Raw genomic sequence first — 20,466 nt, 5'->3', positions numbered from 1 at the left:
AGCCCCAGCAAAAATTCCACATTCTACAGGAAGCTCTCTTAATTCTGGTGGCTTTCTTCTGTGGGTTATTTTCTGTTTTATCATACAAACATACATACACACACACACACATATGATATTTTTTTTGGATACTCTAGTGCTTAGCACAATTTCTTTACATGATAGGCACTTAATCAGTTTTTAGAGAAAGAAGATTAATAACTAATGAGGGACATAGAGAAGTTGTTAATATTAACAGTGATTGATATGTATTGGTTTAAGAAAAATTTTAGGCCCTAAGGGAAAATGATAATACTTTTTTTTTTATTAGAAAAAGTTTTATTGGTTTCTTTTGTCTTGCACATTACAATCATTTTCCATTATACTCTGACTCATTGAACTCTCCTTTGTGACAAGGAAAAACAATTAAGCAAAAACAAAATATAGGGACCATATCTGACAGGATAGTCAACATTTTGAATCTGTAGTCATCCAGTTCTCTTCTGAGAGTATTCATCATCTCTTCTCTGGGACTAAGATTTGTCATTGCAACTACATGATGAATTTCCAAAACTACCTAAAAATTCTCATTATTTAGTGATATTTTTAGAAAATGATTAATTGTGTGAGACAATCTTTCTTGATTACATGTAACCCAAAAAATTTGCTATCATCTCTACTTCAGTGTTTTAGGTCTGTGAAAGAACTTTAAATGTTCTAGCTAGGGCACTGACTAGAACAGTATGTAGCAATTCTGCAAGTTTTGAAGAAGTAAAACACAGGACTGGGCTTTGGCCCTATAGACTGACTTAAAAATAGTAAAAGTAACAACAATTACTGAAATTTACATAGCATATACTGTGTGCCAAATACTGTGTTTTAAGCACTTAACACATCTCATTTGATAGAATCCTGAGCAATTCTGAAAAATAGGTGGTGGTATTATTTCCATTTTACAGATAAGGACACTATGGCACATAGAGGTCAGGGACTTATCCAGGGTCACATAGTTGATAAATGTTGGAGGTTTTGAACTTAGATCTTCCTAACTCCAGACCCTTTGCCTAGCTGCTGCCTAGGCACAGTCTTTAGAATGAAAAATTGATTCACTGAAATGCACATTGGATAGATGTGCATTGTGGATCAAAACCACCCACCATCTCTTTGGAAAATTCCATTTACTTGTACCTTCCCATTTAGTCCTCAAGATGAGGAAAGATGTATGGTCCCATAGAAATTAGGTCTTTTGGGGATTTTCCAGCAACAAATCTGATTTCCCAGCTATATAGAAACATCTTTTACTATTAGACTTCAGAAAAATGGCATTGGCTTTTAATCTGAGTCACTTGAAAATAATTTAAAATCTACTTTTTCATACTACTTACTACTAAAACATCCACATTCCTTTATTTTTACATTTCCTACTGGATAATTTAATTTGATTGAATAGTTATCAGGACCAATCAAGTGTTTTTAGAAGTACAAAAATAAATTGTAATGAAAAGACTGATTCAAGGAGCATTTGCATGACTTCTATCTGTAAAATGCAGTTACAATGTTCTTTGCATATGAGCTTTTTTTTTTTTTGAGGGGGAGAGGTGGATGACTTAATCAGTTCAAATTTGTGAATAACATTTAAAATTAGATGAACAGAATTCAGCTATTGGTTCCTTATCCTTAGTATGACTTTAGAGTAAATATTTGGAAGCCTTTTCTCTACTTGTTAATTGTGAATAAAAAGGCAGATTACTAATTTGATGGTAATCCTTTTTCACTTCTAGCTGTATCCAATTTTCATTCTCCCAGTGAAGGTAGAAGATTGGTATTTTATTGGAATGCTAGGGGCCAGGGCTGAAGCTGCATATTTCTAAAGCATAGCATCTCAAATTGGTATTAGGTTAGGAATGATTTTTCCTAAAGCTGCTTCTGCAAATAGTACTCTTTACATTTGAAGCAATATAAAATAGTGTTTCTGATTATTCTTTTTATACTGTCTTTGCATTGGTTCCTGTTAAACTGAGCTTGCTTAACAGGAGAAGTGACAGTTTATGTCAAATATGTGGTCAAATTTTCTATTTTCCCAATTTATATCTCTTTCTGAAAGCAGATCAGAGAATTGAGTCAAATTTAAATTAAAAATGCAGTATGCACGTAATTTTTAAGAAGACAAGTCAAGGAAGTTTTGGAAAGTATTTCATTTTAAACTAGTAAGTCTCCAGGAGGTCAGGATTGAGGCAGATGAGAAACAGAAGTAAGAGATGAAATTCCAGGCAGTTTTAGAGTCTGAATTCCTCCTCCGTCTACCTAGATTTTTGTTTATAATAGATGTTGATCTTTTCTTTTCCCTTAAGCTAAGGCAGTGGTTCAGAGAGAACAGGCCTCTACAAAAGACTCTTAAGATCTGTTTTATAACATTGGCTCGGGGTTAAGAGGGAAAGGTTGGGACTCACTGAAGCCAGAACAAATATTTTCTCCCATCATTGCTCTATGGTTAATATCCCACATGCTGTTTTCAGATTATACCAAAATATTCTTATGAGTGAGATCAGTCAGGAAACTTTCTTTGAGGAGGAGTATGTTTAATTCTCTCCTTAACTCACAGCTTTTCTGTTCTCTGTCCTTGTTGTCAAGTAAGTTTTGCACATGCAAAATAAAATCTGTTAAAAGTTTGGTTGCTTCTAGTCCTTCATGTTATCAGCATCTTTTTTTTTTTTTTCATATTTTTGTAATCAGCTTTTAATGAAGCTTGGGGAAAGAATATTAAGCTGGAGTTCAGTCCCCAGTTTTGACCTTTGTGACATATCCTTTTCTGTAGCTTCAGTGGGATTATCATTTGATGAGCTTGATTGAAAATTCTTGATTTCTTGTAAAGATTGACTCATCATCCGGGAAAATCACTGGATTTGTCTTCCCAGATTACAGGATCAGGACCTTGTTTAACCTTCCTATACGTGGAGGACAGAGAGGACATGAAGTTAGATCCTAAAATATTATTGATCTTTTTCTCTTTAGCTTTATATAATTTCACAGATTTTGAGCATCTTTAAGATGTCTAGCTTATGTTCATAGAGTCATAGTTTAGAGTCAGCAGGGACCCCAGAGGCTCCTAACCCCCTTTTAGTTATTCATCCCCACCCTAAACAAATGAGGATTAGGGGATTTTAAGTGCCTTGTGATAAATGTTAGGAGTGGGATTTGTACTCAGAGTCAGCTCTCCTTCCATTGTACCATAATGTTTATTCATGATCCCCTAAGCATATATTGTCCTATTGATATCTATTGCTTCTACCCTCTCTATACTTCTGAGTACTCACTGCCTCAGTCTAATAATCCCTGTATTTCTTTCCTCAATAATTGCAGTAACCTCTTGACCAATCTTCTCTTCTCCATACTCTCATTCATCCTGCATAATCTATCTGTTGTGACCTTTTGTTTTTTGTTGCTCTATTGCCCATAATGTCAGTGCTAGTCTATTGTTTATAAACAAAGTTCAGGCATTAGACTTTTAATGTTTTCAACAACCTGGATAAACAACCTGTTTTTCTACATTTAATTCACTTTAATGCCTTTTATATATTCTGTTTTCTAGACAAACTGTACTATTTTTCTATTTTATGAATGTAACATAAATCACACCTTTTATTTATAACTTTGCTCATTCAACTCTTCAAGGAATCTCAGCATCCATTTGGAATGTTTTATCCATCATGAAGACCCAGTTTAGATGCTATTTCTTCCATAGAGTTTTCCAGAATCTCTTTGATTCCTTTTCCAAGCCAGAAGTGATCTCTCGAATACCCAGAATACTTAGCATCTGTTAAATATTTGTCACAATTTATTTTGCATTATAGTTATTTACCTTCATGTGTAATTTTTCTTACTAATTATAAGTTCTTTGAAGATGATATTTATCTTTTTAGCTCCTTTAGGGTTTAGTTCAATGCCTTATGTGTTCTGCCTTTTCTCATTTATTCGTGATATTCAATCTGGAATGTTGGGATGCTCTACCCCCTTTAAAAATCATTTTTATTAATATATTTTCTATGATACATAAATCATTTTCTAATTAAGGCCTTGAACCTACATTTCCAGAATGATACTCTTGTTCCTTGAATGTTTCTGATCCTTACTGGTTGCAATGTCTTCTACTAGTCCAATAGCTTCATTGCCATACTAGGTTTTTTTTTTCTTTTCACGTTTATCGCCCTTTTGTTTTCTATTACAGATCAGTCCCCTCGAGCAATTACCTCCTTAGCTCAAATTTGAACAACTCAGTTTGCTGTTGTGCTTGTTTTATATATATTTCTAGGGATGTGGATGAGTCACTCACCAATTGTTTAAGGATTCTGAACCACTGATTATATATAACGATCCCAGGCCACATCTTTGACTTTAAAAAACACAGCTAAGCATTATTTATGTTCTATTGAATTTGTATTTATTTTATTATATATATTCCCAATTATATTTTAGTCTGCTTTGGGCTACACAGTCTACCTACTAGATATTTGACATCTCTGTTCTAACAAGAACTTTTTTCTCAAGTTGGATAGTATCTTGGTGCTCCTGAGGTTTATAAACTCACCTTTAGACATTTCTGTGCGGAGGAGTCACTTAAAAATCACTTTGATGAGTTAGCAGTTTTGTATACTTTTTTTTCTAAGTAGGAAGAAGATTAATCTGAAGTTCTGATTGCTCTCCTGCTGAATTTCTATAATAAAATTAAATGCTAGTTTTAGGTTTCAGGAGAAAGGAGTAAAAACAGCTCAGCATTTCTGTTTTACATTCTTAGGGTTTAAAAGTGGCCAAACAATATTTTTGGGAAAAGATTAGACCTCTCAAGCCTGGAAGAAATTTTCATGGCTAAACTAGCAAACCTTGAATATTTGAGGGGTCAAGTGGAAATTCCTGTAGAACTTTTAATTAAAGCATTTGCCAATGTAAGCTAGTGGGTTTACATAAAAAAATAAACAACATATTACTTAAATAGTTATTGAGTATGCATGGGGTAAAGAAGGAAAAATTTCCACGTGGCTTGACAGAACTTTTCCTTTTTCAAAGATATAGGCAGCCTTAGTGGAGTAGCAGTATTTCCAACCAAACAGCATCTGATAAGATAAAGGGATATTTTTAGGCCCTGAGATCACTGTGCCAATTAAAGTTCAGAGAGTTAGGGCAATAAGGGAATATCATTTTATTCTTCCATGTTGCAGAGAAGGGGAATAAATCAATGAAAGAAAAAGTCATTTTATCATATTGCAGCTCTTAAAATAAAATGTATCATTTAAGGCTAGTGACCTCTCATTTTTCAAGCATATTGAAATGAATCTATCCTTTGGAATTAGCCAAAGCTTTGGTATTTTGTAGGTCTAATATCAAGACTGACTTTATTTCTGAGACTCCTTGCTATGTATTTATATGTGTCTATATCCCATTGAATTAATTGAGATCTATAGATGTTGAAAAAAATAATTTTGACCATAGGTGGAAGCCCCCATGGAGTGTAGAACCTTGAGTTCTAACTTGTTATAGATCTGGTAGTGTAAGATACTTTAAAAAATCCTATAATCCCTTAACACTGCTAACTGTTCTTTAAAACTTTACAGTATCTTAGTAGAGTTAGAAGTTAAAAGGAACCTCAGGGGCCTCTACTAATATTGCCTTCATCTTAAATTTCTTTATATTATTCTCCTTCCTTTTCTGGCACTTTCAGAAACTTGATTCCTTCAGGAAAAAAAAAATCAGTCTCAAACTGATGCTTTAGTTTAAAAATGCCAAGGTCTCCCAGTTATCCTGATCCACTTCTGGCCACGGAACCCAGACGGTTCTGGAGGAGAAAGTGAAGATGGTGATTTTGTCCAGCCCTCTCACCTCAATGGTATTACCTCCCTGTTGTTATGAACTTTGATTAGCTGTGTGACTAATGGGTAAGTCACTTATCCACAACTCAGCTTTTTCATCTGTTAAATAAGGATAGCAACACAGGTAGTATTTTCCTTTAGGGGTTTTATGATATTCAAATGAGATAACATATATAAAATAATTTGCAAATATTAAAAATAAATGTCAGCTATTGTTTCACATATCTGCTTTATCTCTTCTATTTAGTATCTTATCCTTAAGAAATTCACATAAATTTAATTTCCCCATTTTACCTAGCACAGAATTAATTACATAGTAGTCATGCAAAAGATATTTGTTCAGTTGTTTAGTTTCACATCTATTATTTTTAATTTTTTATGTTGGAATCTGGACTTCAGTATGTAGGAATTAAAATTTGGGTTGGGCAATAGGAAAAAGGTGTATAAATGGAAATATAACAGGAAAGAATAAGATGTGATAAAAATTAGTGGGCAATAGGAAAGCTTTATGTTAGGTAGAAACTCCCCTGTGGAACTCTTTGCTGCTGTAAGGTAGTTAATTCTTTATTTTGAATATCTGTATTCTTGTGTATTTTCAAGTTTTCTTTATTGGGAATGTCTTATCATATTTGTGTGGTTTGTTAACAACCTGAATGTTCTCTGTGACAGCTGTATAAGAGAGTTGTGTGTCATTTCAAAACCTCAAAATGCTGGAGAGTTGTTGTTGTTCTGTATTTATAGGTCTTTTAATCTTTTGAAATCTCTTGATTCAGATAAAATTGGGTTGTTAAATAATTTTGATTTATGACATGAGAGACTTTGAATTTCTAGCCACAGCAGTTTGCAGTCTTATTAGCAGCAAGCAATACAATAAAAGAGGCTCAAAGTTTATATTAATTAGCTAAATAAAAAATGTAATAGTTTTCAATACTTAACTTGTTGCATTTTCATGATATATTTTATTAAATAAATTGAAGAATGTCACATATTAAAGTCTTGTTTTGCATAAATTATACTGTTTCCTTCTAAACTTTTTAATAATAACTATTACACCAACCTATTTAGTGGAATTACCTTTAGAAAACATTTTATGATTTAAGAAACTTGATCTGATCTTATGGCACCTGATAAAAACTAATCAAATTTTAGTTTGGGTGAGCCCAGTATAACAGGATATAACTGAAAGGAGTCCTTCAGTTACATGGAATAAGTGCTCTGTAAAATGTTCTTTTGACAACAATCGAAATCAGGTAGCAGAGAGGTCATGTGGGAGATCGACAGGAATTGATCTAGTACAAAAAATGGAGATTGGGATTGGGTGGTGATGGAAGCATTTTGTGATACAAGAGAGAAGAAAGGGATTTTACACAAACATTTTTGGAGGACAAATTTAAACTTAGAATACTATTCTTAGCAAGTCATTATGATGAGTGAGTAATAATTAATTCTCTCCCAAGTAATAGGCATAAAAGTGATTAATCAGTCTCTTTTAATAGAGGAAGAAACCAAGTCATCTAGTGGGTCAGTGGCAGAATAAACAGCTAAACTGAACATCTTTCTAGTGTTTTCTCTTAAACTGCTTTTTGTTTCTTTGCAATGTTGAATTTGACAGATTATAATTGCAAAATCCTAGTTAATAGATACTTTATATAGCATTTTAAACTTTGCACAGTGCTTTATACATGTTAACTCATTTGATACTTAAAACCACTCTGAGAGGTAAGTGCTATTACCCACCCCCATTTTACAAATTAGGAAAGTGACAGAGAGAGGTTAAGTAACTTGCCTAGGATTACAGAGCTCATAAGTGGCTGAGACTTATACACACACACACACACACACACACACACACACACACACACACAGAGTTACCCTGAATTTGCTCAAATTTGTATTTCAACTCTAAAAATGTTGCACAACTTTAACAGGTTTTTTTTTTTTTTAATTTTCAAAACATGCATGGACAATTTTTCTACATTGACTTTTGTAAAACCTTGTGTTCCAATTTTCCCTCCCTTCCCCCCCCACCCCTTTCCTCAGACAGTAAGTAATCCAGTATATGTTAAACATGGTAAAAATATATGTTTAACAATTATTATTGCAGGGAGACAGTAGAGTGAGAGAGTGCTATGTTTGGAGTCAGGAATCATATATTTGAATCTTGGAACTGCCACTTAGAATCTTTGTGACCTTGGGAAAATAATTTTACCTCTCTGAGTCTCATTTCCTTCATGTGGAAAATGAGATATTGAACTAGCTAATGTCATAACATTTTTTTACTTCTAAATTTGTAATCGTTTGTACCAGTAGAAAGTTTTTCAAACTTGCTTTTTGAGTATACAAATGGTTTGTTTAATATGAAAAAAATGAAGGGCATTTGTAACTTTTAGATCTTACTGTTTTAGTATATTTCCTATCATTTTTCAAAAGACATTACAAATAAGTATATTTTCCCTCTTAAATATTGGCTGATTGACTATGAAAACCTATGATGGACTTTTCTTAATATAAGTTTTATCCATTAAGTTTTTTTCTTTTTTAAAATTACTTTTATTTTCAGTTCCCAAACTTTTCCTTTTCTTTACTCCTTCCCCACACAATGAGAAAGCAAAGAATAGGATATCCATTATACATATAAAATCATGCATAGCATATTTCATTAGCCATGTGGTGAAAAAAAGGAAAAGAGAAAAAAAAAAGTGTGCTTCAATATGCACTAAAGAATTCATCAGTTCTCTACCTATGAGTGGATGACATTTTTCATAATAATATCTTGGGAATTGTTGTGGATCATTGTATTATCGATCACAGTTGATCATTGTTACAATATTGCTATTACTATGAACATGGATTTCTTGATTCTGCTTTCATCACTTTAATCAGTTCGGACAAGTTTTCTCAGGTTTTCTGAAACTATCCTTTTCATCATTTCTTATAGCACAACAGTAGTCTTTTATAGTCACATACCATAACTTTTGTTCAGTCATTTCCAAATTGATGGGTATTCCCATAGTTTCCAATTCTTTGCCAACATACACATACACACAAAAGCTGCTGTAAATAGGTCCTTTGCCTCTTTTTGTTATCTTTGATATATAACCTAGCTAGTGGTATTGTTGGGTCAAGAGGTTTTGTATGGTTTTACAGGTCTTTGGGTATAGTTTTAAATTTAAATTTAAACCAGAGTGGTTAAATTAGTTCACAGACCTACCAAGTGCCTCAGTGTATCTATTTTATTTCTCACATTCCCTTCAACATTGTCATTTTCCTTTTTTTTTATTTGAGCCTTTCTGATAGATTTGAGGTGGTACCTCAGATTTGTTTTAATTTGAATTTCTCTGTTATGTGTGGAGCATTTTTTCATATGACCATTAATAGCTTTGATTTCTTCTTCTAAATTCTGCCTAATTATATCCTTTATTGATTGGAGAATGACATCTTTTTTATACATTTAGCTCAGTTCTCTACATAGTTGAGAAAAGAAGACTTAGAAAATTTCTATTAAATTCCTCCTCCAGTTTTCTGCTTTGCTTCTAATTTTAGCTACATTAGTTAAAACACCTTTAAATTTAATGTAATTCAAATTATGCCTCATACTTTACATGATCCTGTCTTTCATGAGCCCTTTCCTTGTTCATAACCTGACATGTATTCTCTGATTTGCTTATAATGTCTTCCTTTATGTTTTTATCATGTACCCATTTTCCCAGCAGTTTTTGTCATTGAGTTTTTGCCCCAATACCTGGGATTTTTGAGTTTATCTAATACTATGTTACTGTGCACATTATTGTATGATGTATACCACATATATTCCATTGATGTACCACTTTTTCTCCTCTAGTACCAAATTGATTTGATGATTACTGATTTTTGTAGAATACTTTTAAGATCTGGTACTGCTAGGCCCCCTTTCCTTTATGAGTTTTGGTTTTTTTTCCATTGATTTCTTTGATATTCTTAACTATTCTTCTAAATGAATTTTTTGCCCCTAGCTCTATGAAATAAAGTGTTTTGATTGGTATGACACTGAATAAGTAAATTAAGAAGAGTTGTTATTTTTATTGTATTATTTTGGCCTACCAATGAATGACCAAGATTTCTTCCACTATTTAGATCTATATTTATTTGTATGAAGAGTGCTTTATGATTGTGTTGATATGTTTCTCAGGTATCTTGGGAGTTATATTGTCTGCAGTTATTTTAAATGAAATTTCTCTTTCTAGCCTTTCCTGCTGAGTTTTGTTAGTATTATATAGAAATGTTAATTTATTTGAGTTTTTTATATCCTGTCATTTTGCTAACAGTTATTTCAGTTTTTTAGTTGCTTCTCTAGAGTTCTCTAAGTATGTATCATTATCATCTGCAAAGGTAATAGTTTTGTTTCCGAATTTGCATGTGCTTATCCCTTCAATTTCTTTTCTTTCTCTTATTGCTATTCTAGCATTCTAGTACAATATTGAATAGTAATGGTGATTATGGACATCCTTGCTTCATCTCTGATTTTATTACAGATAGTACTTTTGGTTTAGACAGATATGACTTGTCATTTTTAGAAAATTTTTTTTTAAGAGGAGTAAATATTGTATTTTGTCAAAAGTTTTTTCTCTATCCATTGACACGTTTATTTATTTATTTATTTTATTAGCATCTCTATCATCTAGATTACTAGTTTTATTGCCATAAAATTGGGCAAAATAGCTCTTAATTTAATTTCATCTTCATTTGTTGTGCATTTACCCTTTTATTTTGGTTTTCTTTTCTTTTTGTAAGCAGATTAACCAATAGATTTTCCCCCCCAAAGTTCCTAATTTTATTAATCTTTTTTCACCTCAAATTTTATTCATTTCTTCTTTAATTTTTAAGATTTGTATTTTTTTGGTATTGGAGAATTTTAATTTATAGCTTTTATGGTTTTTTAATTGTGTCACCAAATTGTTACTTATTTTGTTTTATTTTTTTTTTTGTCCATGTAAGCATTTAGTGATATGAAATTTCCCCTAAACACAACTTTGCCTGAATCCCACAAGTTTTGATATGTTGACTCATTGTTGTTATTATCTTTATTTTGAAATTCTTGTTTTTTTGATTTTTTAAAAATTTGACCTACTCATTCTTTAAGATTAGATTTTTTAATTCCCAATTGTAATCTATGCTTGAATGAGCTTTCTTGAACATAATTTTTATTGTATAAGGGTGGTGGGGGTGTGCATTTAGTATTTCTGCTTTTTTGCATTTGTGAGATTTTTATGCCTTAATATATGGTCAGTTTTTGTGGAGACACGTACATCTGAGAAATAAATATGCTTATTTATTCCCATGCACTATTCTCCAGAGGTCTATCTTTGTCATTCCTAAAATTTTATTAATTTCTTTAACTTTTTCCCTGTTTGTTTTATAGTTCGATTTATTTAGATCTGAGAGAGATATATTAAGACCCCCTGCTAGAATAGTTTTCCTATTTCTTTCTGTGATTCAGTAAACTTTTTTCTTAATGGATTTGGATGCTATGCCATTTAGTATTAGTATCAATTCATTGTTTCCCTGAAGTAGCTCTTAGATCTATTTTGGCTTTTACTTTGTCTGAAATCATGATTGTTACCGTGATTTTTTTTTACTTCGGGTGAAGCATAATTGTGTGTGGCTTTTTATTTCAAGTGTATCTTTTGTAAACAACATATTGTTGGATTCTTATTTCTAATCCTGTCTACTATTCTCTTCCTTTTTATGGTTGAGATCATCTTGTTCCTATTCATAGTTAAAATTATTACGTGAGTTTTTTCCCTTCTTCCTATTCTTTAATATTTATTTTTATTTTTAATATTTATCTTTCTCCTTTTTCCTCGTCCTCTATTCAAAGGTCCCTTTTGCTTCTGACCACACCTCTTTTAGTCTTTATCACTCCCCTTTACTGTTAGTCCTGTTCCCTCTTTCCTATTGGGTTAGATGAATTTCTATAACCAACTCTGGGTGTATACTCTTCCTCCCTTCTTTAACCCATTCATTTCAGAGTGAGGTACAAGTGTATCTCACTCTCATCTCTCCTCCATCCCTGTTTTCCCCTGCATTGTAAAAACATTTCCTTCCATACCTCTTTTATGAGATAATTTCCTTCATTCTTCTCCCCCTTCCCATGTATTCCTCTTTCTCTTCTCTTTTTCTTTTGAAGTCATCTCAAAATACTTACATCCATGCCTTTTAGTATACTTCTCACTGCTGTAGTGAATGTAAAATTCTTAATGTATAAGTATTATCTTCTCATATAAGAATATAAACAGTTTAATCTTATTTTAGTCCTTTATTTTTACTCACACATTTTTACCCTTTTTTGCTTATCTTGAGTCTTGTATTTGAATGTAACATTTTTCTATTCAGCTCTCTTCTTTTCATCTTTGTTGCTTCAAAGTCCTTTATTTCAATAAGCCCATTTTTCCTCTGTAGGATTTTGTTCGTTTTGCTGGGTAAGTTATTCTAGAGACTTTGTCTTCCATAAAGTCATCTTCTAGACACTTTTCTAAGACTTTGAGTTCCAGATTTTTCTCCCTATGTTTCTTCTTCCCTCACCTCATTAAGACAGGAAGCAATTTGTTATAGGTTATATATTTATAATCATTTTAAACTTATTTCCGTAATAGTCATGTTGTAAAAGGAAAGTCAGAACAAAAGGGAAAAACCATGAAAGAAAAAAAAAGTGAAAATAATATGCTTAAGTCCATATTCAATCTTCACAGTTGTTTCTCTGGATACAGATGGCATTTTCCATCACAATTCTATTGGAATTGTTTTGGATCATTGTATTGCTGAGAAGTGCTAAGTCTATCATAGTTGATCATCGCACAGTATTGCTGTTACTGAGTACAACGTTCTCCTGGTTCAGCTCGCTTGACTTGGCATAAGTTCATGTTACGTCTTTGCAGTTTTTTTTCAAATCAGCCTCCTCCCTCCTTTCCTCCTCCTGCCCTCTCTCCCCTTTTCCCTTCCTTCCTTCCTTCTTTTCTTTCTCTCTTCCTCCCTCCTTTATGGTGGTGTTTTATTCTTTTTTCCTCAATGGTATTATATTTTTCCAAATATGTATCAAGATAATTTTCAACGTTCATTTTTGTAAGACTTTGTGTTCCACATTTTTCTACCTACTTATCTTCCCTCTCTCCAAAATAGTAGGCAATTTGATTTAAGTTATGCATGTACAGTCCTCTTAAACATATTTCTATATTTGTCATGTGCAAGAAAATCAGATCAAGAGGGGGAAAAATACCTTGAGAAAGAAAAAGCTCACAAACAAATAAAGTGAAAATATTATACTTTTATGCAATTCAGTCTTTATAGTTCTCTCTCTGCATGTGGGTGGCATTTTCCTTCACAAGTCTATTGAACTTGTCTTGGATCATCACATTGCTGAGGAGAGCTAAGTTTATCATAGTTGATCATCGTGTAATTTTGCTGATACTGTGTGCATGTTGTCCTGGTTCTCACACTTCACTCAGTGTAAGTTCATCTAAGTCTTTCCAGGTTTTTCAGAAATCGACCTATTCATCATATCTTAAAAGAACAACAATGTCCTATTTCATTCATATACCATAATTTATTCATCCATTTCCCAGTTGATGGATATCCAATCAGTTTCTAATTCCTTTTACAAAAAGCTACTACAAACATTTTTTCCCACAAAAGGATCTTTTTCCTTTTTTAATGATCTCTTTAGGTAGGAGACCCAGCAATAGCACTGCTAGATCAAAGGGTGTGCATAGTTTTATATTCTTTGGACATAGTTCAAAATTGCTTTCCAGAATGGTTGGAGTGGTTCACATCTTCACCCACAATGTATTAGTGTCCCAGTTTTCCCAGATCCTCTCCAACATTTATCATTTTCTTTTTCTGCCATGTTAGCCAATCTGATAATTGTGAGGTGTTACCTCAGTGCTGTTTTAATTTGCATTTCTCTTAATCAATAGTGATTTTGAGCATTTTTTCATATGACTATGGATGACTTTAAATTTCTTCATCTAAAGATTGCCTGTTCATATTTTTTGTTAATCATTTAATAAAAATTTTTTTTATCATTTAAATATAGTTCCACATTGTTTCTTCTATTCTTCTTCAAGCAAAGGATGATTTCATTCTTGATATTATATGATTTACACCAACTTCTCTGCAATATCAGGTTGTCCAAGTTAATTAATGATAAATATAATCATAGCTGCTTTTGTTTCGTAATGTAGATCATGATATCTGTCTTCTCTTCTATAATAATTGATTCCTCAGAGTCAAAATATTATTATTAAATAGTTATTGAGTAACCACCATTCTCCTATCAACTATGGAAATTAGTGTGTAGAAGATGGTAGAGTAGAAGGGATTTGAAATGAGATCTGTCCTTAGTAGCATAAGAGACTTTTAAAGTAAGATCGTGTTACTTCATTGAGTCTAGATTTCTTTGATAGAGTGATTGAACTAGATGATCTTTTAGGTTCTTTCCAAATTTAATGTGATATGGTTCTCTATAAGATCTTAGATTTTCCTTTGCTTGGCTTTTCTAAGGTTAGTAGATAATCCAGAAAAATCCTTTTCTTTACAGGCTTTTCCAACAAGGATCAGTTAACAAGAATTCTTAGCAGAAAAAAAAAAATTTTTTTACAAGTTTTTATTGCTAGAACATATGCTTGGGTAATTTTTTTACATTATCCCTTGTACTCACTTCTGTTCTGACTTTTCCCTTCCCTCCCTCCACCCCCTTCCCTAGATGGCAGGCAGTTTTATACATGTTAAATATGTTAAATCCTAGATACAATATATGTGTGCAGAACCGAACAATTCTCTTGTTGCATAGGGAGAATTGGATTCAGAAGGTAAAAATAGCCTGGGAAGAAAAACAAAAATGCAAACAGTTTACACTCATTTCCCAGTGTTCCTTCTCTCGGTATATCTGCTTCTGTCCATCATTGATCAATTGTAACTAAGTTAGATCTTCTCTTTGTCGAAGAAATCCACTTCCATCAGAATACATCCTCATACAGTATCGTTGTTGAAGTGTATAATGATCTCCTGGTTTTGCTCATTTCACTCAGCATCAGTTCATATAATTCTCTCCAAGCCTCTCTGTATTCATCCTACTGGTCATTTCTTACAGAACAATAATATTCCATAACATTCATATACCACAATTTACCCAACCATTCTCCAATTGATGGGCATCCATTCATGTTCCAGTTTCTAGCCACTACAAACAGGGCTGCCACAAACATTTTGGCACATACAGGTCCCTTTCCCTTCTTTAGTATTTCTTTGGGATATAAGCCCAGTAGTAGCACTGCTGGATCAAAGGGTATGCACAGTTTGATAACTTTTGGGGCATAATTCCAGATTGCTCTCTAGAATGGTTGGATTAGTTCACAACTCCACCAACAATGCATCAATGTCCCAGTTTTCCCGCATTCCCTCCAACATCCATCATTATCTTTTCCTGTCGTCTTAGCCAATCTGACAGATGTGTAGTGGTATCTCAGAGTTGTCTTAATTTGCATTTCTCTGATCAATATGATTTGGAACACTCTTTCATATGATTGGAAATAGTTTCAATTTCATCATCTGAAAATTGTCTGTTCATATTCTTTGACCATTTATCAATTGGAGAATGGCTTGATTTCTTATAAATTAGAGTCAATTCTCTATATATTTTGGAAATGAGACCTTTATCAGAATTTTTAACTGTAAAAATGTTTTCCCAGTTTGTTGCTTCCCTTCTAATTTTGTTTGCATTAGCTTTGTTTGTACAAAGGTTTTTTTAATTTGATGTAATCAAAATTTTCTATTTTGTGATCAATAATGATCTCTAGTTCTTCTTTGGTCACAAATTCCTTCCTCCTCCACAAGTCTGAGAGGTAAACTATCTTATGTTCCTCTAATTTATTTATGATCTCATTCTTTATGCCTAAATCATGGATCCATTTTGACCTTATCTTGGTGTATGGTGTTAAGTGTGGGTCCATGCCTAATTTCTGCCATACTAATTTCCAGTTATCACAGCAGTTTTTGTCAAATAATGAATTCTTATCCCAAAAGTTGGGATCTTTGGGTTTGTCAAACACTAGATTGCTATAGTTATTGACTATTTTGTCTTGTGAACCTTATCTATTCCACTGATCAACTAATCTATTTCTTAGCCAATACCAAATGGTTTTGGTGACTGCTGCTTTATAATATAGTTTTAGATCAAGGACGACTAGGCCACCTTCATTTGATTTTTTTTTTTCATTAATTCCCTTGAGATTCTCGACCTTTTTTTCTTCAATGTGAATTTTGTTTTTATTTTTCCTAGGTCACTAAAATAATTTCTTGGGAGTCTGATTGGTATGGCACTAAATAAATAGATTAGTTTAGGGAGTATTGTCATCTTTATTATATTTGCTTGCCCTACCCAAGAGCACTTAATATTTTTCCAATTATTTAAATCTGACTTTATTTGTGTGGGAAGTATTTTGCTCATATAATCCCTGACTTTCCTTTGGTAGATAGATTCCCAAATATTTTATGCTATTGACAGTTATTTTGAATGGAATTTCTCTTTGTATCTGTTGGTGTTGGATTTTGTTGGTGATGTATAAAAATGCTGAGGATTTATGTTGATTTATTTTGTATCCTACAACTTTGCTAAAGTTATGAATTATTTCTAATAGCTTTTTAGTAGAATCTCTGGGGTTCTCTAAGTATACCATCATATCATCTGCAAAGAGTGATAGTTTGATTTTCTCATTACCTACTCTAATTCCTTTAATCTCTTTCTCGACTCTTATTGCCAAGGTTAGCGTTTCTAATACAATGTTGAATAATAATGGTGATAGTGGGCAACCTTGTTTCACTCCTGATTTTTACTGCGAAAGATTCCAGTTTTTCCCCATTACATATGATGCTTGCTTACTGATGGTTTTAAATATATGCTCCTGAATATTTTAAGGAAAAGTTGATTTATTCCTATCCTCTCAAGTATTTTTCTTAGGAATGGATGTTGGATTTTATCAAATGCTTTTTCTGCATCTGTTGAGATGATCATATGATTTTTGTTAATTTGGTTATTAACATGGCCAATTATATTGATAGTTTTCCTAATATTGAAACCAGCCCTGCATTCCTGGTACAAATCCTACTTGGTCCTGGTGTATTATCCTGGGGATGATTTTCTGTAATCTTTTTGCTAATATTTTATTTAAGATTTTAGCATCACTATCCATTAGATTGGTCTATAATTTTCTTTTTCTGTTTTCAACCTACTTGGTTTAGGTATCAGTACCATGTCTGTGTCATAAAAGGAATTTGGTAGGACTCCTTCAATTCCTATTTTTTCAAATAGTTTATATAGCATTGGAGTTAATTGTTCTTTAAATGTTTGGTAGAATTCACATGTAAATCCATCTGGTCCTGGGGATTTTTTCTTAAGGAGTTGGTTAATAACGTGTTATATTTTTTTTTTTCTAAAATGGGACTGTTTAGACTATTTACTTCTTCCTCTGTTAATCTGGGCAAGCTATATTTTTGAAGGTATTCTTCCATTTCATTTAAGTTATTGAATTTATTGCCATAAAGTTGGGTAAAGTAACTCCTAATTATTGTTCTAATTTTCTCTTCATTAGTGGCAAGTTATTCCTTTTCATTTTTAAGACTAACAATTTGATTTTCCTCTTTCTTTTTAAAATTGGATTTACGAAGGGTTTGTCTATTTTGTTGGTTTTTTCATAGAACCAACTCTTAGTTTTATTAATTAATTCAATAGTTTTTTTACTTTCAATTTTATTGATCTTTCCTTTTAATTTTAGAATTGTAAGTTTAGTGTTAGACTGGGGGGGTTATTCTAGCATTTTTGGCTGTAAGCCCAATTCATTAACCTTCTCTTTCTCTATTTTATGCAAGTAGGCCTCTAAAGATATAAAATTTCCCCTTATTACCACTTTTGCTGCATCCCACACTTTCTGGCATGATGTCTCATTATTGTCATTTTCTTGGGTGTCTATTATGTCTATGATTTGCTGTTTCACCCAATCATTCTTTAGTATGAGATTATTTAGTTTCCAATTATTTTTTGGTCTATTTTTCCCTGGCTTTTTATTGAATGTAATTTTCATTGCATTGTGGTCTGAAAAGGATGCATTTACTATTTCTGCCTTAATTGCATTTGAGTTTGAGGTTTTTATGTCATAATATATGGTCAGTTTTTGTATAGGTTCCATGAACTGCTGAGAAGAAAGTGTACTCCTTTCTGTCTCCATTTAATTTTCTCCAAAGAACTATCCTATGTAACTTTTCTAGTATTCTATTTACCTCTTTGACTTCTTTCTTATCTATTTTGTGGTTTGATTTATCTAATTCTGAGAGTGCAAGGTTGAGATCTCCCACTATTATAGTTTTGCTGTCTATTTCTTCTTGCAGCTCTCTTAATTTCTGTTTTAAGAATTTATTTGCTACACCACTTGATGCATATATGTTGAATATTGATATTGCTTCATTATCTATGCTACCCTTTAGCAAGATATAGTGCCCTTCCTTATCTCTTTTAATTAGATCAATTTTTGCTTTTGCTTGATCTGAGATCAGGATGGCTACCCCTGCTTTTTTGACTTCACCTGAAGCATAGTAGATTCTGCTCCAACCTTTTACCTTTACTCTGTATGTGTCGCCGTGCTTCAGGTGCGTTTCCTGTAAACAACATATTATAGAATTCTGGCTTTTAATCCAGTCTGCTAACCACTTCCTCTTTATGGAGAAGTTTACCCCATTCACATTTATGGTTAAAATGACCAATTCTGTATTACTTGCCATCTTGTTAACCCCTGCTCATGTTTTTTTCCTTTTCTTCCCCCTTATCCCCCTCCCCAGTATTAAACTTGTGAGCACCACTTGCTTCTCACAACTCTCCCTTTTTAGTATCCCTTCCCCATCTTAAAGTTCTCCCCCTATCTTACCCCTTTTCCTCACAACTTCTATATTCCCTTACACTTAGCTTACTCCTTCTCTTTTCACTTTTCCTCTCCCACTTTTCAGTGAGGTGGGAGAAATTTCACCATAAAAAGAATGTCTAGTATTTTTCTCTTTAAGTCAATTCTGATGGCAGTAAGATACACACTATGTTCACACCCCCCCCCATTCTTTCTCTCAGTTACAACAGGTTTCCTTTGCCTTTTCTTAAGATGTAGTACCCCCACTTTACCCTTTTCCGGGTACAATTTCCTTTCTACCTCTAGTTTCTAGAACAAGGTATACATATATTCTTTATACATCTTTATAGCAGAAATATAGATCCCAAGATTTCTTTTTACCTTTTTAGGTTTCTCTTGAGTTCTATATTTGTAGATCAAACTTTTTGTTTAGTTCTGGTTTTTTCATCAAAAATTCATTGAATTCACTTATTTCATTGTGAATGTCTATCTTTTTTCCTGGAAAAAGATGCTCATTTGGCTGGATAAGTTATTTTTGGCTGCATACCAAGTTCCTTAGCCTTTCTGAATATCATATTCCAGGCCCTTCTATCCTTTAATGTGAATGCTGCTAGATCCTGGGTAATCCTTATTATGGCTCCTCTATATTTGAATTGGGTTTTTCTAGCAGCTTGGAGTATTTTTTCCTTCATCTGATAGTTCTGGACTTTGGCCACTATATTTCTTAGTGTTTTGATTTTAGGATCCCTTTCAGTAGATGATTGATGAATCATTTCAATGTCTATATTGCCCTCTGTTTCTATAACTTCTGGGCAGTTCTCTTTGATAATTTCCTGGAAAATAGTGTCAGGCCCTTTTTTTCATCATATTTTTCAGGAAGTCCAGTAACTCTCAGATTGTTTCTCCTAGATCTATTTTCCAGGTCTGTTGTTTTCCCAAGAAGGTATTTGACATTTTTCCCATTGTTTCATCTTTTTGGTTTTGCTTGACTGATTCTTGGTGTCTCCTCGAGTCATTCAATTCCATTTGTTCTATTCTGATTTTCAATGAAGTATTATCTTCACTCACTTTTTTATATCTTTTTCTAATTGTCCAATTGAGTTTTTAAGTGAGTTGTTTTTTTCTATGGAATTTTTTTCCATTTTGCCAATTTTATTTTTTAGAGAGCTATTTTCTTTTTCCAGTTCACTAATTATGTTTTCCTTGGAATTGTTTACCTTTTCCAGTTCACTAATTCTGTTTTTCAAGGATTTGATTTCTTTATCCACTCTGTCTTTAAATGAGTAGGTTGACTTCTCCAGACTCTCTTGCCAAGCCTCCCTCTCCTTTTCCCATTTTTCTTCTAGCTCTCTTGTGAGAGCCTTTTTTATTTCTTCTATGAGAGTCTTGTGCATTTTGAGGATCAGGTGATATCCCCCTTTGGAGATTCATCTGGAGACAGTCTGTTTTTAGTCTCCTCAGGGTTTAAAGGCTGCTCTCTATCCATATAGAAGCTATCAATAGTTAGAGTGCGCTTTAATTTTTTGCTCATTTTGTCAAAGAAGAGTCAAAGAAAACAAATTAACAAAAAAAACAAATGGTCTGCTTTTTTTGCTGGATGGGATTAGCAAGCTTCCTGTACAGACTGCAGGGGGCAGCAGTGAGGCACTAGCAGGACAGCAACGGCTGCGCTCCCTCTGCGCTCTGAGACTCTGAGAGGGTGCTGA

General features: G+C 32.9%; 1 protein-coding gene across 3 annotated transcripts in view; it reads left to right on the top strand.

Annotated features, from left to right (window-relative positions):
• Nucleotides 1-20,466, top strand: part of JAM3 (junctional adhesion molecule 3) — a 94,394-nt gene that overhangs the window by 10,004 nt on the left and 63,924 nt on the right. The gene's annotated exons all lie outside the window — the stretch shown is intronic.

This window comes from Sarcophilus harrisii, chromosome 3 (assembly GCF_902635505.1).
Source record: "Sarcophilus harrisii chromosome 3, mSarHar1.11, whole genome shotgun sequence".
Taxonomy (NCBI): Eukaryota; Metazoa; Chordata; class Mammalia; order Dasyuromorphia; family Dasyuridae; genus Sarcophilus; species Sarcophilus harrisii.
Note: the sequence above shows the minus strand (reverse complement) of the source record. Positions and strands in the feature narration are given on the sequence as shown.